This window comes from Neofelis nebulosa, chromosome 7 (genome assembly GCF_028018385.1).
Source record: "Neofelis nebulosa isolate mNeoNeb1 chromosome 7, mNeoNeb1.pri, whole genome shotgun sequence".
In the NCBI taxonomy this organism is placed as follows: Eukaryota; Metazoa; Chordata; class Mammalia; order Carnivora; family Felidae; genus Neofelis; species Neofelis nebulosa.
In genome coordinates, this window is record NC_080788.1 from 142,515,425 (window position 1) to 142,538,871 (window position 23,447).

Genomic DNA, 23,447 nt, shown 5'->3' on the forward strand with positions numbered 1-23,447 from the left:
TAAAGACTTTTCTGGTAAGATCAATGCTGATATAAATAAATGCAATTTTTATGCCATATAATCACATGTGTCACCATTTGGAACACTTGCATAACTCAAAGAAATAATATTTTCCAAATAATCAAAGAAGTGTTACAAAATTATGCATAAGTAACGATCTATTCCAATGGCAAGAGAAACCAATGGATTTTAATGAAACAAAATATAAAAAGTTCACTGATACAGTTTTTAATACCAAATTGTAACTATACTTTAAGAAACTACCACTTGAGGAGTTTTGGAGTCAGATGAAAGAAGAAGATACACAATATTCTGAAAAAGCTATTAAAATGTTCCTCTTTTAAGGAAATAATAAAGATTAGAATGAAAATAAATTAGAGACTTTAAAGAAATGGAAAAGATCAATGAAACCAAGAGCTGTTCCTTTGAACAGATAAACAAAATTAATAAACCTTTAGCCAGACTCATCAAGAAAAAAGAGAAAGAAATCAAATAAGCAAAATTAGAAACAAAAGTGGAAAGTAACAACCAACAGCACAGAAATACAAAGAATTATAAGAGAATACTATGAAAGATTAAATGCCTACAAATTGGACAACCTAAAAGAAATGGATAAATTCTTAGAAACATACGATCTTCCAAAACTGAATCAAGAAAAATTTTTTTAAAAATTTGAACACACAGATTATTAGTAACAAAATTGAATCAGTAATCAAGAAAATCCCAACAAACAGAAGTCTGGGACTAGATGGCTTCACAGGTGAATTCTACCAAACATTTAAAGAAGAGCCAATACCTATTCTTCTCAAACTATTTCAAAAAAATAGAAGAGGAAGGAAAACTTCCAAATTCATTCTACAAGGCCAGCATTACCCTGATACTAGATATTACCCTGGTAGGAAAAACTACAGGTCCATGTCCCTGATGAACAGAGACACAAAAATCTTCAACAAAATATTTTGGCAAACCAAATTCAACAGTGCATTAAAAGGATCATTTGCCATGATCAAGTGGGATTTTTTTCCAGGGATACAACGGTAGTTCAATATTCACAAATCAATCAATGTGATATATCACATTAACAAAAGAAAAAATAAAATATGACCATCTCAATAGAGGCAGAGAAAAGCATTTGACAAAATACAACATTCGCTCATGATAAAAATTCTCAACAAAGTGGGTTTAGAGGAAACATACCTCAACCTCATAAAAGCCATATATAAAAAATCCACAGCTAACTTCATACTCAATGGTGAAAAACTGAAAGCCTTTTCTCTAAGATTAGGAAGAAGACAAAGATGTCCACTCTCACCACTTTTATTCAATATAGTACTGGAAGTCCTAGTTGTAGCCATCAGACAAGAGAAAAAGTATAAAAGGCATCCAAATTGGTAAGGAAGAATTAAAACTGTCACTATTAACAGATGGCATGATCTATAAATAGAAAACCTTAAAGACTCCACCCAAAAATTATTTTAGTACTAATAAATGAATTCATTAAAGTTTCAAGATACAAAAATCAATATACAGAAATCTGTTGTGTTTCTATACACCAATAACAAACTATCAGAAAGAGAAATTAATGAAATGCTCCCATTTACAATTACTTCAAAAAGAATAAAATACCTAGGAATAAATTTAACTAAGGAGGCAAAAGATCTATACTCTGAAGACTACAAGACATTGATTAAACAAACTGAAGATGACACAAACAAATGGAAATATATACCATGTCCATGGATTGAAAAAAGTTAATATTGTTAAAATGCCTATACTACCAAAAGCAATATACAGGTTCAAAGCAATTTCTATCAAAATACCAATAACATTTTTTATAGAACTAGAACAAATAATCCTAAAATTTGTATGGAACCACAAAAGACCTCAAATAGCCAAAGCAATCTGGAGAAAGAATAAAGTTGGAGGTATCACAATCTCAGATTTTAAGATATACTACAGAGCTATAGTAATCAAAACAATATGGTATTGGCACACAAACACACACATAGATCAACAGAATAGGATAGAGAGCACAGAAATAAACTAACATTATATGGTCACTTAATCTACCACAAAGGAAGCAAGAATATACAATGGGGAAAAGACAGTCTTTTCAATAAACGATTTTGAAAAAAACTGGACAATTACATGCAAAATAATGATATTGGACCATTTTCTTACTCCATACACAAAAAATAAAACCTCAAAATGGATTAAAGACCTAAATGTGAGACCTAAAATCATAAAACTCTTAAAATAAAAAATAAGCAGCAATCTCTTAGGCATCAGCCTTAGCAACATGTTTATGGATATGTCTACTCAGGCAAAGGAAACAAAAGCAAAACAATTAAGACTACACCAAAATTAAACTCTTTTGCACAGCAAAAGGAGCCATAAACAAAACAAAAAAAGCAACTTACTAAATGGGAGGAGATATTTGTAAACAATACGTATGATCAGGGGTTAATATCCAAAATACATAAAGAACTCCTATAACTCAACACCAAAACAACAATCTGATTAGAAAATGAGCAGAAAACCTGAATAGACATTTTTCCAAAGAAGACAAACATAGCCAAAAATTGAGAAGATGGTGTTGTTTTTTATTTTGGCCCATTTCTTCAGTGTATTACTTAATAGAAGACAGCTATGTCTTCATATCTGCCTCTGCATTCAGTTTGTTGTGATTTATTGTTTTGGGTGAAATACATAAAGAAAATCTGGCCTTATTCAGAGCTGTGCTTGGAAAAAACAGAGGAGTATTTTATCTTACTTTTTAAAACTGAAGTATAGTTGAGAAACAATTTTATATTATTTTCAGGTACACAGCATAGTGATTCCACAATTCCATACATTACTCAGCACTCTTCAAAATAAATGTAGTCACCATTACAACATAATTACAGAATTATTGACTATATTCCCTATGCTGTACTTAAAAATTTTTTAAAAAATGTTTATTCATTTTTAGAGAGAGAGACAGAGCATTAACAGGGGAGGGGCAGAGACAGAGGGAGACACAGAACCCGAAGCAAGGCTCCAGGCTCTGAGCTGTCAGCACAAGGCCCGACGTGGGGCTCAAACTCACGAACATGAGATCGTGACCTGAGTTGAAGTTGGACGCTTAACTGACTGAGCCACCCAGGCGCCCCTGGGAATTTAATAAATTATTATTGAATAACTATATTTATTAACCAATAAACATGACTTGGCATTTGTAGAACCAAGTTGACTTGACATTTGTAGAACATTGCACTAACAACTCTAAAGTATACCTTATAAGCATTTACCAAAATTGACCATATACTCAGCCACAGATCAAGTTTCAACACACTGGAGAGGACTAAAATCCCACAGAGCATATTCTCTGATCAGAGTGGAATTCAGCTAGACATCAATAGCAAAATAAGTAGAATGCTTTGGGAAATTAAGAATTTAGGGGAATTAAGAAAATATACTTCCAAGGGGTGCCTGGGTGGCTCAGTCGGCTAAGTGTCCAACTCTGGATTTTGGCTCAGGTCAGGATCTCACACTTCGTGCGATCAAACCCCACATCGGGCTCTGCACTGACAGTCCAGAGCCTGCTTGAGATTCTCTCTCTCCCTCTCTCTGGCCCTCCCCTGCTCACTCGCACTCACTCTCTCTCTCTCTCAAAATAAATAAATAAACATTAAAAAAAAAATACACTTCCAAGAAATCCTCTGGGCCAAACAACAAAACAACGGAAATTACAAAATATTTTAATCGAATGACAATGAAACATCTTTATGATGTATGTGACCACATATGATGCTAACCTGTGAAATGCACAAAAGCCATGCTTAGAGAGAAATTGGTAGAGCCTTAAATGTATATATTAGAGAACAATAAAGGCTGAAAGACAATGACCCAAACTTCCATCTCAAAAGCTAGGAGAGGAAAATGGGAAACTAAACCCAAAGAAAGTGCCAGAAGGCGTGGCTGCAGAAGGTTCCGGGGTCTGTAGAGGGATGCTGCTTTGGGGATGCTTTGTGGGGCTTCGGGGGGCAGGTGGTCTGTGCCCCCAAATGTCAGCTCCAGCCGCCTTCTGTCTTCTGCCCTTTATCCTTCTCTGCCAGATATTCTTGCTAACCTAGTCCTTATGGTTTTAATTTGCATTTACCCGATTACTAAGAAGGTTGAGAATCTCTTCCTATGTTTGGAGCCTCAAGCGGTTTCTCTTCGATGAATTGGAATTCAGACCTTTTTCCCATTTTTCTACTCCTCGTCTTTTCTTACTCTGAGTTGTAGACGTTCTTATAGTACGGAGGCCAATCCTTTATTTGCTGTATGTTGATGGCAGGAGGTATTTGCAATACCTCCCGTGAGTTTGTAGCGTAACTTTTAACTTCTTTTAGGGTAGCTTACATTGAACAGAAGGTTTTGATTTTAAGGTGGCCAAAGGTATGAGTGTTTTCCTGTGGTTTTTCTTGTGGGTTTGTTTTGAAAGTTCTTCTGTATCCCCAAAGTCATGAAGATATTCTATTATAATTTCTTCTAAACGTGTTAATGTTTCTCTTTCCCCACGGATGCCATAACACACCTGGAAATTATTTGGGGGGTCATGTGAGGCTGATTCCATTTTTACAGTAGATGAAATTAAGGTTCTGATTGGTGAATGGACTTTTCAGGCTAGAAATGGCCGAGCCTGGAATCAATATTTGATTGACATATGGCCGTTCCCCTCCACCCCACAGCATCCTTCCAGAATCCTCCAATTTGAGCTGTGCTGGGCTTCTGATCCTGAAATAGGTGCTAGGAGCACAGACATTAGTTGGACCCAGGCCTGCCTTGGAGTTCAGTCTGATGGGGCCAGGATACGTGCTATCACAGGGAATGCCTGAATTATGCGTTCCCGAAGGCCAAGTACTAAGAAGCAAGCACAGGGCCAACTCAAAGCCCAGAGGCAAGGCTGGGGAAACCCTGCCCCAAAAGCCAAGACAACACAAAGAAAGTGCTTATTTCCTAGTTACAAGTGAGCAAAACAACCTTGGAAAGTCAAAGAAGCCAGCCCAGAATTATCCGTGGAAGGAAAGAGCAAGAATGAAATTGGAAGTCGGGCCGTTGGAAATGAAGTCTGGCCTCCCTTGCCCTTTTGGCATTGCTATACAGACAGAAAGAAGAGAGCAGCAAGGACACCCGGTGGCAGCTGTGGGCAGCCCCCACCACCACCCACCCCAGCTGCTGGACCCCCACCCCCAGCTCGGGGCCTCTGTCCCACGGTGCCCTGCAGCCACTCAGGGGTTCCCGAGTTACCAAGCAATGCCTGTCCATGCCAGCTGTGGCCAGGTGTCTCCAGCCAGCCCACCCCCCCCAGGATACAAACACACACACACACACACACACACACACACACGCCCTACTCTGATGCCTGGTGCTGGAGCCTCACGCTCCAGCAGGACGTCTGCTCTGGGGCCCTGCACGCCGAGCTCAAATTCCTGAATCTTCGCCCATCCGCTTGTCCTCCTGACCCCCTGTCCGGGCTGCTCTGTGCTCAGTGCTGGGCGACCCCAAGGGCAGACCGGGCACGTGCCCAGGGCTCTGGTGACACACACAAAGCTCAACCTCAGAAGGCTGATCAGAATTTCGCAATCAGAAAACCTAAATCCCACCCACTATCCCTACAAGGTCTGTGTCAATATGCAAAATGTGGGTCACAAGGGGTAAGGGGGCTCCTCCCACGCACAGAGCTGAGATTTCTGAACGAGCTGAGCCGTGTGTCCACAGTGGCTCAGCGACGAGAAAGTTGACGAGAAAGTTTTCCCAGCTCCATTCTGCCATAATCCCTTTCTCTTCTTTTCTGACCCTTCCTTTCTGCGTCCTCCTTCCTGTCTGTCTCCTTCTCTCCCCTCTCTTTCCCTCTGAGCTACGCTTAATCATCTCCAACCCCAAAGCACTTCACATTTGGTGAAAAGCACTTCAGTTTCGAAGTGATTAGAGGTTGAAGATCCGACGTTTAAAATTTAAATTAAACCAATTAAAATTACAGGGCCACTTCACGTGTTTTAAGCAAATAATTATTTTTTACAAACAGATCTCAGAGGCTGGGCCCAGCCAGGTACTGAACAGGCGTGACAAGGTGCCAATAGCTGACCTCCAGGGCCAAGCGGCCTGACCCCACTCAGGTGGCTCAAAGAAGCTCCCCCATATTCTGGAAGAAGACAGCCCCCACCCTCCAGCGGCGCTCCTTCCCGCTCCTGGAACCAGTCAGGACCCTAGACTCTCCCTTCAAGGTTCCCCAAAGAGTGGCGCTTCCAGCACATGGAGGTGGCCGTCACTCACAGGAGGAAGCAGAGATTCTCTGTCAGTTCCCCGTGATCCACGCCCAGTGACACACCCACTGCCCTCCCCTGCGCCCCAGCAGAGGGGAAGTGGACCTCAGGGCCACCAAAACGCAAAGGGGATCTCAGGTTTATCCAGCACGTTTCGTGTGTGGACACAAGAATGAATCAGCAACGTGCCTGCCCTTGACGAGCTCAGCCCCACAGAGGCGTAAAACTATAAATTACAGAAGGGGGTTGTCAATAATACAGAAAATCTCAGGAGGTGCTGGAATAGAACAGAGATGGGAGTGATTGACTTCTGGGGTCCTCTGGGTCGGCCTCACGGAGAAAAGGCTACGGAAGCTGGGGTCAGCGGGATGAAGGGGAGTTTTCAGGCGGACAAAGATCATGCATTCAGGAGACGAACACTGCTCGAGGCCCACGGCCTTGTGTTCCTGCTGCAGAACGATGAACTAGGATGAGACACTCAAGTTATCTTCTCTTACCAAGTGGGAAATTCAGTCTCAAAGGTTTGAAGCTCCTGTCTGGGCTGGAAAGTTCTAAGCTCGAGTCCAGGGCTAATTCCCAAGGCCCAAGTACGTTTCTTTTCCCACTTGGTTGCCCTCGGAGGCCAGAGATCTGTGTTTTGTGTCTTTTGTTCCCTCTTCTTCTCTACTCCTGGCCAAACTGCAGCCTGGGATCAAAACCAACAAACCAAGCAGCGGGCCTGCCCCTGCCCCCCTGGGGGGGTGGGGGGGTGCTGCCTCCTGCCACCCCACACCCACACCCAGCACGGGGGAGGGCAGCCGGTTGCTGGGCCTGGGAGGCAGCTGGAACAGAGAGCGAGGGAAAATAGTTCACGGTCTGTGTGGCAAGGGGAGACGGGCCGCCCAGCTGTGGCCAGGAGAGCCAGGAGGCCAAGCCCAGCCCAGACATTTCAAAAACAAACCTGGATCCAGCTTTCCATCCCCCCGGGGCGGGCCCCACCCTCCAGGAGGAAGGTAACTCCAGCCGCCCAGGTTCCTTTCTTTGGGAATCCTTGGTTTGTAGTTTCCTTTTTCCTAATTAGGTTTCGGAGGCCAGAATCTAGGCAGCTTCCGTACTCAGCCAGGTTGGACGTGTGCTGCCGTGTTGACTTAAAAATACTCCCCGAAAAGGGATAGTGGGTGGGGGCCGGGGGGCGGGGGAAGCATTCGGTAAATAAGAATTCTCCCTGGGGCTGGGGGCAAGAGGGCTGGGGGCAATTATTCACAGGTACTAAGTTTCTATCAGGCAAGGTGAAGAACTTTTAGGGACAGCTAGCGGTGATCGGTGATCGGTGACCATACAGGATGGTGAGAACAGATTATGTTACTGACTTGTGTACTTATGGGGACCGGTTAAAATGATAAATCTTATGTTATGGATATTTTTACCACGATAACAATTGGGGCCTGCGATGTCTTGTAAATGGATGAGACATAAAGACAGATAATAAAAAAAGAAGAAGAAAGACAATTATCTTCAGTGATAATTATTTTGCCAGTGGGGACAGAGGGGGAAACATGCTTTCCATGTTTCCACCCAAGCTTTCCATGCTTTTGGAAAGTTATTGGTTCATTGGCCCAAGGGGGACTGGAAACAAGAAGCTATTTGGACAGTCCAGGGTGGCAGTGAGACAGAGACATCTCTGGAACATCTTCACCCTCTGGGGACACGCCGTAAAGGTGGAGATCATCAGAATTGTTTCTTTTCTTTCAAGGAGCAGACTGATATCTGTGTCCAGGGGGCAGGACCTCAGCTCTTGGGCCCCTCCTTAGGACCGGGTCCTGGGCACAGACCAAAGCGGAGGTTGAAGAAGGTGGCACTTTGTATACAGTGGTGCAGGTTAGTGGAGCGTGCACAGCCGCCCCAACGGGAAGCCCTTCATTCCGATCCCAACAGCTCTGTGGTCTGACCTTGCTGGGGTCCCTTTGTCTCCCTGGTCCTCAGCACCCTCTCGTTGTGCATGTGGCCAAGATCCTTGAGTGGAAGGAGCTAACGTGTGTGTGTGTGTGTGTGTGCACCTGGAGCACAGTAGGGGTTCGACAAGGGTTTCATCTCTCTTACTGTTGCTCCCAAGAGGAGCCCTGTGCCCGACCGAGCCACCATTTATTCTTGGGGACCAAGAGGGACCCTCACTGAAGTCAATGCTGGCAGGAGTCACTGGCAGGGTAGAAGCCTAGCTCTCTCCATCCAATGAGCTGTGTGATTCTGTATCCAGGACAGGGTGCAGACAGGAGGAGAGGGGGGATGTGAAATCCAGAGCAAAACACTGCTAAAAAAAAAAAAAAAAAAAAAAAAAAAGGAAGAAGTAAAAATAAAATAAAATATATATTTTTTTAATTTTAATCAAAAAAAGAGCAAGCCACCACAGCGGGGCCCCACACCCCCCCGGCAGTGAAGGGTTGGTTCAGCTTCCTGGAGTAAAAAGCTGCGGGTCAGGCTACAGCAGTTTGGAGGCCTGGGCTCTAGAATGAGTGAGAGGGGAGCTCGACCGGCAGGCCAGCTGGCTTTTCTCCCGCAGTTTCTTCTTCCCTGCATGTAAGAACCATAAGATCAGGAGGATAGCCGTCTGTCCCGCCCAGTTCAGGGTATAGAGAGTCAGGGGTCACATTAGCAGAAAGACTCCCCTCCTACCCACACCCCAAACAAGCTAGCTCTTTCTCAGCCAAGAGCACTTCCCTTGCTTAAACAGAGAGGACAGGGACTGTTTTAGAAACCCACCCAGGGGCCTTCTCAGTCATTGCTACCCACTGCCCTTCTGCATGGTACCCACGAGGAGCCTTTGACTGAGAGAGTCCTGAGATAGGCTATCCCTTGCAAAGTGTTCCTCAATCTCAGGTAGTTTAGGAGTATTTTTATCCGCGGCATCTTATGGGACTTACAGGATTCAAGTTCTAAGGACGTATTTTGGGAAGGGTGGCCTTCCTTTTTCCTAACTACTGCTAAATCTGGCTCAATGCTTGTTGTCTAAATGCTTCCCAGTGACACGAGCAGCCTTCACTGGAGTTCTTGGAGCCTCGGTTTTAACATCCATAAAATGGGTATCGTGCATAGCATCCACATAGGCCATTGCTTCTGGAATAGAGGAAAATACTCTCGGAACACACAGGCCTGGGTTGCCTACAGCTCCCTGGGAAATAACAAAGCACCGCCTTTTTTTTTTTTTTACTCACCACATGTTGCTTTTACTTATTTATGCACACATTCAACAAACATTTACTACCTGACAGACCGAGGAAGGTGTAATTACCCCCTTTGTGTTGTCGCTGCTGTTTGGTTTGGGGTGCTCTTTGTGAGGGTGGACCTGAACCTGCCTGGTAGCCCACAGCCATCCATTCCAGGGCCAGGATCAGAACCCTGGTCCATCTGAACCCAAGCGCAGTAGTTCTCCACCACCCAAGCTGGCACGGGCTCCTGCCCCTGGCCGTGCAGGTGCCAGGAGGAATACAGCAAGGGAGAAATCAAAGGTCCTTCTCCAAGGAGGTCACAGCTCCACAGAGACGTAGAAGTCTCTGTGGGAGCCTGGGAAGGACCCAGGCAGGTGGACAGACAGGTTTGGAAAGCTCAGAAGCAAAGGGGCTCCTTCAGAGACAAAACAAAACAAAACAAAACAAAACAAAACACGCGAGTAAGGAAGGTTGACCGGGCAGGACCACGTGGGGGGGTGGGAGAGGTGAAGGAGGTGTGGGAGGACCACACCATGTGGATCAAGGGACGGGGCTGGCCACTGCGGGCACCAGGCTTCGTGGGTTTCTGATTCTGGTTGTTGGATGTCCCGGGGGTGCAGAACGCTCATCTGAATGCCGTGTAGAGAGCCATCACACAATGCCGGTAGGAATGTAAAATGGTGCAGCCACTTTGGAGAACAGTCCGGCGTTTCCTCTAACGATTGAAAAAAGACCATACGATCCAGCCATTCTACTTCCAGATATCGACCCAGGAGAAATGAAACACACATCCACTAAAACATGAGCAAGAATGTGAAGAGAAGCATGATTCAGGGCCACCTGGCTGAGCTTCCGGCTTCAGCTCAGGTCATGATCTCACAGTTCGTGAGTTCGAGCCCCGCATCGGGCTGTGTGCTGACAGCTCGGAGCCTGGAGCCTGCTTCAGACTCTGTATCTCCTTCTCTCTCTGCCCCTCCCCTGCTCATTCTCTCTCTCTCTCTCTCTCTCTCTCTCTCTCTCTCTCTCTCTGTCTCAAAAACAAATAAACAATGAAAAAGAAATGTTAAAGGGAAGCATTATTTATAAGAGTCAAAAAGTGGAAATAACCCAAATGCCCATCTGTCTATGCCTCACGGATGAATAAAATGCGGTCTGTCCGTTCAGTGAAGTATTATTCACCCATACAAAGGAATTGAGTATTGATCCATGCCACTGCATCGACAGACTTTGAAAACATTATGCGGAGTGGAAGAAGCCAACCACAAAAGACCACATGTATGATTCCATTTATATGAAAAAGTCCAGAATAAGGAAATCTATAAAGACAGAAAGTAGACGGGTGGTTTACTGGGCCGGACAAGAGGTGGATGGGAGCCAGTGATATTGAGTGATGAAATGTTCTAAAATTCATGGTGGTGATGGTTGTACATACCTGTGAATACACTAAAAGCCATTAAGTTGTAAACTTTACATGGACTCATTGCATGGCAGGTGAATTAGACCTCAACAAAGCTGTTTAAAAAGAACTTACAGAGCAACCTAATACTTCATGCATTAGCTTAGTTACACTTGACCTCGCCAAGAGGAGGTTTACTTTATCTCCCGCTTTACAAATGAGGAAAAAGAAGGTTCAGAGAGGTTAAGTGACTTGACCAAAGTCAGAGCTAGTGAACAGTCCTTCCAGTCCCGCCCATGCTCCGAAGTCCCGGCTTCTCCCAGGACTGTCACTGCAGCGTCACGGGGCTGTCAGGCCCAGCTGGCTTCCCCACCCACTGGAGGCCAAGGCTGGCGGTGCTTTTCTGCAGGCCCCCAGACCCAGTCGGTCCTCAGCCTACTTGGAGGCTCCACTCTCTGGCTATTCACCAACGCCCCCCCAACCCCACCCTGTCAGTGCTTCCCACTGTGGGCAACGTGGCCAGGGCAAGCTTTGCTTCTAGCCCAATCTTTATCTTCAAAGACGATTTCGGCTCCAAATATTTATGGCAAAATACAAGAGAGCACCTTCCCTCACTGGGGCCTGTGTTTGAAGTCGTTTTCCCAGCGCACATGTATTTGATAGTCAAATCTCTCCGAGGGCACATGGAGATCTGGTGGCTGCTGGTGCCCCACGTTGGCGCCCACCCCCCTCCCCCCAGAGTTAGCCAAGAGCCCCAGCAACATTCACGGGGTAGCACGTCCAGAGGCTTCTAAGGATGCCACGCCCAGTGTACTCAGGTTCTGACTGTGTCCGCTGGGTCCATCGGCACTCTGCCAAAGGGTCCTAGGCAAGGTGTCCTCTCCGTGGTGGACACTCATCATTGGGTGAGACACAGAGCCGGGGACGGCCATTGGAAATCTAACAGCGCCATCATCTCCCCTTGCTAAAGCCATTCCCTTAACTGGAAAGTGGGGACAATAACAGTAACTTTAGGATTTTACAAGATTATTTTGTAAAGGGCTTAGAGCTTAGGATAGCACACGGTAAGAACTCAAGAAGTGTTAACTAGGATTATTTTCGCCTCTACCCTCCTTCTCCTGCTCCTCCTCCCCTTCTTATTTTTTTTTCCATTATTAAACACAGAATTCTGCAAATCAAAATACCTGCACAGTATACTACATCCCCAGTCATCCACATAAGGATCTCTGTTCCTCAGAGGACCCTGCAGCTTAGGTATCCTTAACACCCTCATTAGAGAGAGAAAATTAAGGCTCAGAGAAGGACAGTCGATTGCCCAAGGTCACACAGCTCAACACAGGTTGGCTGATTTGGAAGCCTAAGCTCATTTGCTATGGCCCTACTGTCTCCTTCTCCCCAAATGCAACCACAGTAAGTCTGACTTAAAAGTAACCACGGTGCACAAAGGATCGATCGTTCGTCTAGTCTTGGAGCACGTTTAAGTTGTGAACTGCCAATGAAGGTTTGGGGGACGCTAAAATCAGGACTGTCAGCACATTCCTGTGGTGGGGGAAGTCAGCCCCCGCGCATGACACAGCTAAGCACGGCCCCACCCTGCTCCCCACCCACCCCACCTCATCAAGGTGGCCAGGCCAGGTCAGGCGGAGCCAGGCCGGCCTCAGAGGCCCCTGGCAGGAGCATCCAACCCCAAAGGATTCTTCAGGCAAGGTGGCCTTGGTCCAAGGAATTGACCAAGGGCCCCACCCCAGCCTGTGCTCGTTCAAGATTGCATTTTTGAGGACTGGTCAGGACAAGGCTGGGGAAGTGGTGCCAGGTTGCCTTGGGCTTTCGGCTCGCAATGGAAAGAAAGCTCTCAGGCCCTGGAGGGCAGGGGTGGGACCTCTCGTGTATGGAGAAGATTCCCAGCACCAAGCCAGGCGGTGAGCTCTACAGGTGTGCTGTTCAGGCAGGAAGCCAGCCCGTCCTTCTGCCAGGGCCAAGCCCTGAGGACAAAGGCTCCAAAGGGGACAGGAGAAAATCCCAGAACAGAGGTACAATCACGCAATTTGGAGTCAGCAAGACCTCGCTTTAAGTTTGCCTCTACCGCACGGCAACTCTGTTAGCCACCTGACCCCTGAGACCCAGCCCCTTCCTCAGGAGGAAGGGGTCAGTGACGATCACCCACCTCCCACCCACCCCTGGGCTTGTTCTGGGGAAAGGAGACCATGCACTGATTCGACATTCTGTCCTTGCAGCTTTGCCACGGGCTGGGGACATGCCACCAGACGCTGGGATGAAGCACTTAACTCAGGCATTTCATACTTGATTTACGAACCACCCACTCTGCCAGGCACACTTTCCCCGCAGCCTAAAATTCACCTGCTCACCCCTTCACTCACTTAGCAAGTTGTTCATTCTCTCGATTTCCAGCGTCCAATGAAATGCCCAAGCCCAGCATGACTGTCACTCCCCCTAGACCCCACTCAGTTACTCACTCGTGCATTTATTCATTTACCCATTCATTCAACAGACATGTTAAATGCCCAAGCGTTTTAAGCAAAAGCATCTCTCAACCTGGAATTTCCTTATGAATGAATGAATCCCAAGCTAAGGGAAAATCACAACTACGGTTCTTCCTACATATATCTCAGCAAATGACGCAGTGCTGTGCTGAGGTGGGTGAATTCCGAGCTCGTAAATTCTGGCTTTAAGAGATCCCGTTATACCCAACCTTCCACTATGATTGTGCCTCTTGACGCAGTGGCCCTGGATTGCCACCTTCTCTCCCCAAACAGAGACTCGCGTAAGAAATTCCACTTGAACTGGAAACCGGCATCAGGATTTCCCTTTTACAGGGATAGCTGTGATATGGGCACGCAGAGGGCCATCGCTCCCCCCAAAAGAGTGTTTCCCCAAAGTCACTTAATGGTTGCAATGAGCGGAAGGAAACCAGATCCTCGTGTCTTAAAAAAGTGTTTAAATCATCATAATAATCCCATTCACCACCTGTATCTGAGTCAGCACACCCACTTTTAAAGTCAGAATGCTGTGGGCCTGAAGGCCCAAGCATCCAATTCTATAAACACAGACAGAAGCTGCAAAGCCAAAAGGCCAGACCATCCCAATCTGTCACCCTTTCCATGCTGACAAATTCTGCACACCCCCTTGGACGGATACGCCCGGAGGCTTGAGGTCCTGTCTGAGAGCGGGATCCTCACCAGGCGACCTGGGGCCCCACGCTCCCACTCATCCGCTCCCCCCACCACTCAGCCAGCCCCTCCCTACCTGCTGTCTCCTTTGGGCAGACCAGGTGTGCTCCGTGATGGATTGCCCAACGGGCCCCTCCGTCCTGGAGGCAGATGAATCCGGGTGGCGGGAAGCACCCACCGGGTCTTTGACAGACGGCAGGCACGTCAAAACTGGAAATGAGCCTGTCTTGGGGGGACGTGTGTTTTATTCGAGTGCAGGTCAGTTTCTTTCCTGACCACACCCTGCCCCCCCACCCCCTCGGCTGCCTCACCCCGGTTCCTACCTCCTCAGGGCCGGGCGTGTGAACGAGAACCACGTTTTAGCCAAAGGGCAAGAGAAAAGAACCAGGTTTCCTCCCATTTTAGAAGATTTCTCTGTGATCTGAAGATGAAATCAGAAGGGGGCCATGTCTCCAACTAGCTTCTTGTAATTCAGAAAGACAGTTGCAAGTCATTTAAAAGGAGACACAGAATCTTTAATAAATGTAATCCACATCTGATTACAAGGGAAGAAAGTGCTCTCTCTATATCTCCTCTCTTTCTCTTCTCTCTCTCTCTCTCTCTCTCTCTCTCTCTCTCTCACCTTACAGGGCTGGAATATTGCAGTAACTATTCCATCTGATTTTTTTTTTAAATAAGATTTACTAAAGGTCAATGTATCTCCTGGCCACATAAGCAGCAACATTCAAATTTCCCGAAGCCCAAGAATAAAAAGATGCTGTCATTAAAAATGAAAGCGTAAGGACATCTCTCGAGCCCATGGGGGATTTTAGAAAGAGGAGACATTTCGTTATCAACACGCAATCATGAGATTTTTAAGCGGTGTCTCTAATCTGCTTCCCCCTCCCACCCCCCCAACTCATCCGCCCCCTCCTCCCTTCATACCCCCCCCTTCACAGCAAGGTCTTTTTATCCTTCCAATTTTGCATCTAAAGATGAGGTGAATACCATTAGCTCAATTCAACCTCAAGTGTAGTCAGATGGGCCTGTGATTTCTGAAAAGCGCTCGCTAAGGTCACATTAAAATGTATAAGAGCATTTCGATTCCTGAGAAGGGGGCTTATTATCCACCCGTGGTGTAAAAGAGGAATGTCAGTGGCCGCAGACTTGGGTGAAAACAAAAGAGATACCAGGATTTCAGTCTTTTGTGAGCAAGCTTCTCTGGTTTCTTTTCACGGTCGTCCCGGCTCACCAGCCCAACAGATAGCTCTGCAGACTGCAAAACTTAGGCCTCTTGCAAAAAAAAAAAAAAAAAAAAAAAAGGAAAACAAGTTTAACTGGCTTCCCCTCTACCCGTTTTTATTTAACTCTTCCAGCTAGAGTCAGCCAAGTCATGGCTGTTAAGTTATAAATGCATATTTTCTTGAGAGGGAGAGTTTGGTCTGTCCTGTTCGTATGGCTTATTTTTTTGTTTTGTTTTGTGTTGTCTTGTTTTTTTGTCTGTCCCTTCAGTAGATGGGAGTCAGCATCCAGCTGGAAAAGCATGAATGTTGGGGTCAGACCTACCAGGGTAAGAAGCCCAGTTTTGCTGTCACAAGCAATGCGACCCTAGACAACCACCCATTCACTTATTCAAGGTTCATTTATTCAACAGATTATCTGTTGATCATCTACTACATGCCAATCATGGCTCTCAGTTTTAAGAATACACAGGAGCACCAGACACACTGATATTTGCACTCTTGCAGGGACAGGAGTTCTGCAAAGAAAGGTAAAGCAACAAGACAGGTGGAAATGCTAATAGGAAGTAAACAGAGTGTTCACAAAGAGGAAACTTGAAGAAGACCAATGATAAACAGGGTAATTGAGGGATTTAAGATGAGTGGAAACTTCAGGCCAAGCCAGAAATTCGAAGGGCATCCCAGGTGCTGGGTCCAGGAAATAAAAGGGTTTGTGTCATGGACAGCTGTTATTTTGCCCACCAAACACCCAGTTCTCCCTACCATCAGCCATGCCCTACTTCCATGGCATACTCTTGGTCGGGGAGGTGATCAGCCAGGGTGCCTGACCTCATCCAGCCAAAGAAAGGGTACATGACCCAAGAGAGACTGTCAGAGCCTCACTTGGAGCTCACCCGCCACCTACCAAGTGGAGGAACATAAGGTAGAGAACAGTGGCAGCTGGCACACCCCTATGGTGGTGCTCTGATGAGAAGGCTATGTGGTTCTGCCTCTTCTATCTCTAGAATCTCTCTATTTCCTTCTTGTTTCCCATTCTGGTTCTTCAGCACTCCTTCAGATGCTGTGAGCCTCTTGGTCTTCCAATAAATGTTCTTTTTGCTCAAGTTAGTCAGAATTTGATATATGACTTGAAAACAAAGAACAATAACCAACATAAAAATCAATAACAGAGAGTGAATCTCCAGGAACCTGTCAGGCACACATAGGGTATACTGAAGCAACTATCCAGTCAAGAGGACTCAGATTTATATTCAGAGTGGGAACCTGGTAGCCAATGGCACACAGAGGTGAAACAGCTGATTATAGTAATCAGCTTCAAGACTGTCAAAGAGAAGCCACCAGAGTGAAGGTCTACCATGAAACAGATTGGATTAGAACCAGAAGTGTTGGTCTGAACGCATAGTTTTCAATATCTATAGAGAGGTGTAACTATAGACATGAACATGTGTTTGAGTCTGTCCACTGAGTGGACCGGCAAACAGTGATACCCAGTAGCAATGAGCACACTTAGTGTCAGATCTTGGTTTCTAAATACCATTCTCCACTCAAAAGAACAAGAGGTCCTTAGAGATGTGTATGATTCCATGGGTGGGACAGTGAAAGGACAAGATATAGGTGTAACATCTTCTGCCAGAAAGTGACCAAGTGTTCAAGGCATGATGGGAACATGCAAGAACAGAGACCAACCAGAGATGGGAATATGCAAGAAACACACACTGACCAACTTTGAGGAATTTGAAAATCATCTTTATTCTGATTTAACTTATATCCAACAAAATGCACCTATTTTAATTACAGCTCAATGAGTTCTGACAAATATATGCATGTATTTTAATCAAGATACAGACCATTCCCACCCCAAAAATTCTGTCAAGTCCTTTCTTAATTCATCCCACCCCAGAAGAAATGACTGATCTGATTTGTGTCACCATAGATTAATTTTGCCTTTTCTAGAACTTCTTATAAGTGGAATCAAACAGTATGTGTTCTTTGGTGTCTGCCTTCTAACATAAGACTAACATAAAGTGTTTGGGATTCATCCATATTGCTGTGCATATCAGGAATTTGTTCATTTCTAGTGATGAGTAATTTCTAATTTATGAAAAATATAACTGGTTTATCCACTTACCTGTTTATGAACATTTATGTTGTTTCCAGTTTCTAGATATTATGAATAAAGCTTGTTTGAATATTCATATGCAAGTCTTTGTGTGGATATATGTATTTATTTCTCTGAGGTAATATATAGGAATGAAATTCCTGGGTTATATGATAATGTACTTTTTAACTTTATAATACATTTTTGCAGTTTTCCCAAAATGATTGTACCATTTCACATTCCCACCAGCAAAGTATGAGAGTCTCAGCTGTTCCACATCTTCTCCACTATTTGTTATGTTTGACTTTTTCATTTAGCCATTCTAGTAAGCATATAGAGAAACCCCATGGTGATCTTAATTTTAATTTCCTATTGGCTAATGGTTTTGAGCATCTTTTCATGACCTTTTTAGCCATACATAGAACTTTTTTATATAGTGCCTGTTCAAAGTTTTACATATATGTACTGGACTCTTTGTCTTACTGAGTTGTAAGAATCATTCCGGATACAAGTTATTTGCCAAACACACATGTTGCAAAGACTGCCATAAGTAGCATGCTTTCCATTTTCTTTTTTTTTTTTTTTAATTTTTAATGTTTCTTTGTTTTTAAGACAGAGATACAGTGTGAGTGGGGGAGGGGGCAGAGAGAGGGAGACACAGAATCCGAAGCAGGCTCCAGGCTCTGAGCCGGCAGCACAGAGCCCAACGCAGGGCTTGAACTCACAAGCTGTGAGATCATGACCTGAGCAGAAGTTGGTCACTTAACCGACTAAGCCACCCAGGCACCCCAACATGCTTTCCATTTTCTTAATGGTGTCTTTTGAAAATCAGAATGTTTTCATTTTCTTGGAGTTCATTTTATCAAATTTTATTTTACCGTTTGTGCTGTTTGTGTTCTGAGCACCCACTGCCAACTCCAAGGTCAGAAATAAATTGTCCTGTTTTTTTCAGAAGTTCTATAATTTCAGACTTTGTGCTAAGGCACACGATCTATTTGAGGTTCATTCTTGTGAATGTTGTGAGATGGAGTCAAGCTTTATTTTTTCCATGTGGATAGTCTGTTGTTCTAGGATCGTTTGCTGAACAGATTATCTTCCCATGAAATTACCTTTGCCCCCTGATTAAAAATCAATTAATCATGTATCTATGATTGTGTTCCTTTAATCTAAATTTCTCATCTTACACTGACTTGAATATTATATTTTTATAATATAAACGTTGAAATTAGGGGGGCACCTGGGTGGCTAAGTTGGTTAAGGGTCTGACTTTGGCTCAGGTCATGGTCTCATAGTTGGTGAGTTCAAGCCCCACATCAGGCTCTGTGCTGGCAGCTCAGAGCCTGGAGCCCGCTTCAGATTCTGTGTCTCCCTCTCTCTCTCTCTCTGCTTCTCCCCCGTTCATGCTCTGTCTCTCTGTTTCTCTGTCTCTCAATAATAACTAAACATTAAATGTTGAAATTAAGTAGTTTAGGCTGTCCAAATTTGCTCTACTTTTTAAAAGTTATTTTGGCTACACTAGGTCTTTTGTATTTCCATATAAACTTTATAATCAGTTTGCCAATTTCTTTCGGAAACCTGATAAACTTACTAGAATTACGTTAAATCTATAAATTCACTTAGGTAAAAATGATATTGTAGTATAATAAGAGGTACACTGGATCTCTGTTCCTGATTTGGCACAGAGCTCCTAAACCCTTGGAATTTCCTGAGTGATGGGAGTGTCTTTTAGTATTTATAACAAACTGCTTTTGATCACACCTGAGTTTATGCCAATGAGGAACTTGGGGTGGGCTCCCTTGCTAGCCTCAGGATGGAACTGGTCATCAGAAAAACCAAGTGATAACAGGGCTGGAACTTTCAGCCCCACCCACTGACCTCTGGAGGTGGGCAGAGGATGGAGATTGAGTTCCATTAAAAACTCTTAAATAAGATTTGGGGAGTTTTCTGGTTGGTGAAAACATCAATGCACTAGGAAGGCAGTGCACCTAGAGAGGGCATGGAAGCTCCTCCCCCATACTTTACCCTATGCATCTTTCCCATTTGACTGTTCCTGAGTTGTATCCTTTATAATAAACCAGTAAACATGAGTAAAGTGCTCCCCAGAGCTTTGTGGGCCATTCTAGCAAATTATCACAATTGCGAAGAAGTCAAGGGGAACTCAGCCCAGCAGAAATGTAAGTAGCCTGGGAACCCCATTTGTGGCTGGCATCTGACTGGGGAGCATGAGACAGCACCTTTAACCTGTGGGGTCTGCACTAACTCCAGGGTTGGATGTCATCACTGAATTGAATCTTTGAACACCTGGCTGGTGTCAGAGAATTGGAGAACTGCTGTGGGGAACCACCACACATTTAGTGTCAGAAGTGTTGGGGAGAAAACCTTTCAGGTATCTCCACAACACTTAGTTTCAGAATGTATCTCTCCATTATCTAATATACTTCTCCATATATTTAGGTCTCCTTCAGAAGTGTTTTGCAGTTTTCAGTCAGTACCACTTTTGTTAATTATTCCTGTTTCATGTTGACAATTATTCTTATTAGTATACAAGAAAACAATAGATTTTTGCATACTGACCTTATATCAAGCAACCTTGCAAAATTGTTCACCTTGTAGCATTTTTTTTTGCAGATGCGTTAGGATTTCCTACACCCATAATTATATCACCTGCAAGTAAAGATGGCTTATTTCTTTCTCTGCCATCTTTATGCCTTTTATCTTGCTTTCTTACCTTATTGCACTAGCTAGTATCTCTAGCCAGTGAAAAGAAATTGTGAGAATGGGCATCTTTGCTTTTTCCCGATCTTAGAGGAAAAGCATTTAGTCTTTTACTATTAAATGATGTAAGCTGAATGTTTTTCATAGATGCTTTTTATCATGTTAAGAATGTTTCCTTCTGTTCTGGGTTTTCTGATAGTTTTTATAATCTATACTTGGAAAATATTATCAAATTATTTTTGTGCATCTATTGAGATAATCATATGAGCTTCCTCCTTTTTACAGCTAAGACTGTGATTTACATTGATTGTGTTTTGATTGCCAAACCAAACTTGCATATTAACTGTATCTGGTGATTATTTCTGGATTTGACTCGATAATATGTTGTTAAGGATTTTTCCCCCTCAATACTTGTAAGGTAAATTAGTCTGTGTTTTTTTCATATTGTCTTTGTATCATGGCATCACAACATCAGTTAAGAAATGTCAACTTTTCCTCTATTTTCTGAAAAACTTAATATAATATTGGTATTATTATTTCTCCATCAGATGTTTGGTAGAATTTACCAGTCAAACCATCTGGGCATGAAGTTCTACTGTGGGAAGGTCTTAATTATTAATTCAATTTTAATAGACATAGGATTATTAACATTTTCTATTTTCTCTTGTGTCTATTTTGATAAGTTGTGTCCATTTGATCTAAGTTAATGAAATTACTGACATAATAATTTTCGTGAGTTCCTTAGTACACTTTTAATGTCTGAAGAATCTGTAATGATACTCCCTATTTTATTCCTGATACTAGTAAACATTCATAGAATCTTACTTGATCAATCAATCCAGAGATTTATCAAACTATCAAATTCCGTGAAGAATAAACTTTGGATTTCATCAATTTCTTCATTGTTTTTTCATTCGCTATCTTGTTGATTGTTGCCCTTATGTTTTTATTTCCCCATTTCTACTTATTTTAGGTTTTAATTGCCATTCCTTTCCTAATCATTAAAGATGGAACCTTAGATCACTTATTTAAAAACTTTCCTATTTTCTAATATATTCATTTAAGATAAACATTTTCCTCTGAAAAACATGAACATCACAGATTTTAATATGTTTAGTTTTATTTTATTTCTATGCAAAATCATGTCTAATTTCCTTTACAATTCTTCTTTGATCCATGGATTATTTAAAAGTATGTTGTTTAATTTCCAAATATTTGGAGATTTTCCAGATTTATTTTTATAATTGCTTTCTCATTTAGTGTCATTGTGGCCAGAGAATATACTCTTTAGAGTTATACAGACTTATTTTATGGCCCAGCACATGGGTCATCATGATGAGTGAGCCACTTAAAACAAACAAACAAAAAAAGCATATTTTCTTTTCTCCAGTTGTGTGAAATAGTCTGTAAGTGTCAATTAGGTCAGGTAGGTTGACGGTGCTGTTCAAGTTTTTGGCTTTTTTTGGTTTTTTTGTTTGTGTGTGTGGTTTTGGGGTGTGTGTGTTGTGTTGTGTTTTGCTTTGCTTTGTTTTTTGCTTATTGATCTATTTTCTATTCTATCAATTACTGAGAGAAGAGTGTTGAAACTCTTCAACAAAAGTTAAAGATGTGTCTATTTCTCATTTGGAGTCTGTCCATTTTTCCTTCATGTACTTGGAAGCTCTATCATTAGATCCACACACATTTTTTTTAATGTTTATTTATTTTGAGGGAGGGGGCAGAGAAAGAGGGAGAGAGAATCCCAATCAGGCTCCATGCTGTCAGCATAGAGACTGACAGGGCTTGATCCCACAAACCGTGAGATCACAACCCAATCCAAAATTAAGAGTCTGACACTTAACCAACTGAGCGACCCAGGAGCTCCTAGACCCATTCACATTCAAAATTGTTATATCTTTTTGATAAATCAGCATTTATAATTTACAAATGTCTCTCCTATCTTTGGTAATATATCTTTTCTTGACATCTAGTTTGATACTAATATATCTCCAACAGCTCTCTTGCTGTTGCAGCCACACATTTCATTTCTATATACAAGTCCCACAATATATTGTTATTTTTACTTAAATAATTATCTTTTCTTAAAAATGTAAATGAGAAGGATGCCTGGGTGGCTCAGTCAGTTAAGTATCCGACTTCAGTTCAGATCAGGATCTCACGGTTCATGAGTTTGAGCCCCGTGTCAGGCTCTCTACTGACAGCTCAGAGCCTGGAGCCTGCTTCAGCCTGAAAAACAAGGTTTAATATTTATTGTAGTTAGTACAGATCTCCTGGTGACAATATTTCTTGGCTTTTGTCTGTTTATTTCACCTTCACTTTTGAAGGATACTTTTGCTGTATATAAAATTCTAGGTGGCCAGGATTTTGTGGGTTTTTTTCTTTTAACACTTTAAAGATGTCATTATAGGGGTGCCTGGCTGGCTCAGTCAGTAGAGCATGCAACTCTTGACCTCAGGGTTGTGAGTTCAAGCCCCACACTGGGCATGGAGCCTACTTTAAAAACAAGAAAAAATATAATTATAGTATCATCTGGATTATACTATTTCTGAAAGAAGCTAAAGGCCATTTTGTTAACATCTGTTGGCCTATATGTTATATGTCTTTTATCTCTGGAGGCTTTTAGGATTTTTCTCTTGTCACTGGTTTTAAGAAATTTGATTATAACATGACTTGATGTATTTGTTTGTTTGTTTGTTTTTATCTTCCTTGGGATTCACTGAGATTTTTTTGAGAAATTTGATTATAACATGATTTGATGCTTTTTTCTAATCTTGCTTGGGATTCACTGAGATTTATTGATATGTGGTTTCATGTTTTTCACCAAATTTGGGAAAAGGTTTATCCTTATTTCTACAAATATTTTTTTTCTGCCCCATTTCCTCCCTCTTCTCTATCTTGAACTACAACTGCACAGATATTAGACTGTGTACTATTGTGTCATGGGTCACTGACACTGTTCATTTGTAACAGACTTTTACTTTTTGTTCTTCATTTTGGATTGTTCATATGACTCTCTCTTCAATCTTTTCTTCTGCAGCTTCTGATATACTTTTAATGTAATTTTTAATACATAAATTGTACTTTTGAGCTCTAGAATATCCACCTGTTTCTTTTTTTTATCATTTCTATTTCTCTTCTCATGATGTTGATGCTTCCTTCAAATTCTTGAGCATATTTGTAAGAGCTCCTGTATAGTCCTTGCCTCATAATTCCATTATCTATATAATTTTTAGTCTGACTCTATTAATTTTCTTTCTCCAGGTTATGGGCCACATTTTTCTTGCTTTTTACACCTGCCTTGTAATTTTAAACCAGATGCAGCATATCACGATTGTTACATTGTAGTGTGGGTGGATTT

The 23,447-nt window shown here is 43.0% G+C and overlaps 1 long non-coding RNA gene across 1 annotated transcript; it reads right to left on the reverse strand.

The window, feature by feature from the left end:
* Nucleotides 1-8,367: 8,367 nt before the first annotated feature.
* Nucleotides 8,368-14,319, reverse strand: LOC131518278 (uncharacterized). The gene is made up of 2 exons (XR_009264991.1): nt 14,133-14,319; nt 8,368-8,577 (listed from the first exon to the last, which is right to left on the reverse strand). It is a non-coding gene; the product is annotated as an uncharacterized LOC131518278 (long non-coding RNA).
* Nucleotides 14,320-23,447: the final 9,128 nt, after the last annotated feature.